Genomic DNA, 2,623 nt, shown 5'->3' with positions numbered 1-2,623 from the left:
ACACGGCCGAAGTCGGAAAAGGAGTCACGATTAGGCGAACCGCATCTTGAGTTCTTGACCACGACCAACCGATTCAACCGCCTGTTTCAGTACCATCAGCTGGTAAAGAAGTGTCCTGCGTACGGCAGCCAAAAATAGGGGCTGAAGAAAAATGAATGAGAGGTAGAGATGCAAATGCACATGGCATCACGGCAGTGCCATACTCCATCCCGTAACCAACACAGACGTCACTCTCTTTTCATTACATTACGGAATGGATTGGCTGCACTCAATTTTTAACGAATCAGCTACATGCATGTGGACCATTCCATTACGGCACAGAACCATCAGCCCCGATGCAAGAAAAGGCGCTGCCGGCGCTCCATTCCATCCCAACCATCCGTCTTTCCAGACTTCAGGGCTGCACTGCAGAATCGAGGAACAATCACGCAGCGATCGACAAGGCACGGCACGGCGTCCCTAGCCCAAATCCGAACCCAATCATTCGCTGCCCTGCCGACGGAGAGGATGTGAATGCGAGGCGCTAACTACCCCTCCCCTTGGCTCTGCTGCATCCTGGCTGGCTCCGCTGCTCCCGTTGAAAGATGCTGGACCAGACCGGAGGAGCAGCGGCAGCAACAGCATCCATGATCCATCGCACTCGCGGCGCATGTGCGGTGCTGCCCCTGCCCGGGAGGAGGAGAGGAGACGAGTCGGGGGCGTTTGGATGTCAGGGGCTAAACTTTAGCCCTGTCACATCACACGTTCAGATGCTAATTAGGAGGACTAAATATGAGCTAATTAAAAAACTAATAGCAGAACCCATAGGCTAAATCGCGAGTAGAATCCATCAAGGCCCATTATTACATCATTAGGCACTGGTTACTGTAGCACCACATTGTCAAATCATCGACTAATTAGGCTTAATAGATTCGTCTCGCGATTTAGCCTAGGGGTTGTGCAATTAGTTTTGTAATTAGACTATGTTTAATACTCCTAATTAGTGTCCAAACATCCGATGTGACAGGGGCTAAAATTTAGCCCCTCCCTGCCAAACACCCCCGAAAGATGGCTGCCTGTTGGCGTGGTGCGGGGGTAGTGGCGGACAGCGGCCGTGCAGTCAATGGCGACACTGCCAAAAGCGGATCACTGTCACAATACAATAATCGCACTGGAGCTTTAGCTAACCTCGCAGCGCCGGGGAGGGCAAGGAAGGGAAGCAAAAGTTGTGTCGCGAGATCGGGTCGCAAACAAAAGGAGTTTCAGACTTTCAGGACGGCGTAGGTTGGCGTTGGCGACGCATAATTTTCGACACGGAACGGAATTCTCAATTTCTCATGGGATTTGGCCCTTGTTTACCTCACCCTAACTCCCAACTTTGGCACTATGCAAAAAGAAGATTCCCCATCACATCAAACTTGCGGTACATGCATGGAGTACTAAATGTAGACGAAATCAAAAACTAATTACATAGTTTTGTTGTACTTTGCGAGACGAATCTTTTAAACCTAATTAGTCAATATTTAGACAATAATTCACAAATACAAACGAAACGCTACAGTGTCGCATTTATGGCAAAATGCCAATTTTGCTACTCCCGAATTGGGAACGCCTTGGTAGCACGAGCTGGCAGAAGGGCCACATGGATCTATCTGTACAGCATTGGCATCAACGAGAAATTCTTTCAGTACAGTTACCGAAAACCAAACGACGGTCCGTCCTGCACGGCCATGGCATTTATGTGCCGCTGACAGGGACACATGAGAGGCTCATGTTCGGTGGAACGATCAGTCCGGTGGTTGATGCAACGCATTTACTGCGAGAGCCTGAAGGCAAAGGCAAGGAGAGACTGGAAAAGGGAAGAATCAATGGGATGGATGCATCACGGCAGAGTATCGCATCGCACGAGATCACAAGTAACTGGGAGGGACTGTCTATCTGACATCCGGGTGTTTTAGAGGCATCTGTTGCACACGAATTTCTAAGAACTTCTAAATTGGGAGTAGTAAAGTTTGCATTTTACTATAAATGTGTAATTGTAGCATTTCGTTTATATTTGTGAATTATTATTCAAATATTAACTAATTAGGCTCAAAAGATTCATCTCGTAAAGTACAACAAAACTGTGCAATTAGTTTTTTATTTCATCTACATTTAGTACTCCATGCATGTACCGTAAATTTAATGTGATGGGAAATCTTCTTCTCCATAGTGCCAAAGTTAGGAAAATGTAACTAAACAAGGTCTGAATCGTCAGATCACAATCTGACAATGCGTAAAGCAAACTACTGGCCAAATGAAAGCTTCGGAGCAGAAAATAGTGTACATTGTGACATAAATAATTCAGGTACAATATTATATATGAAATAGGTTCAAATATACAGGTGCAAAGATACCCGAATACACAAACAACACATGCAAAGATACAAGTTCAGATGCAGATATAGAGCTGGGGTGTTTGGGAGGAGGGGTATCTATGCACCTGTATATTTGAACCCATTTTATATATAATATTGTACCTGAATTATTTATGTCACAATGTACACTATTTTCTGCTCAGAAGCTTTCATTTGGCCAGTAGTTTGCTTTACGCATTGTCAGATTGTGATCTGACGATTCAGACCTTGTTTAGAACATTTTCCTA

This window comes from Setaria italica, chromosome IV, assembly GCF_000263155.2.
Source record: "Setaria italica strain Yugu1 chromosome IV, Setaria_italica_v2.0, whole genome shotgun sequence".
In the NCBI taxonomy this organism is placed as follows: domain Eukaryota; kingdom Viridiplantae; phylum Streptophyta; class Magnoliopsida; order Poales; family Poaceae; genus Setaria; species Setaria italica.
This window is presented reverse-complemented; position numbering follows the sequence as displayed.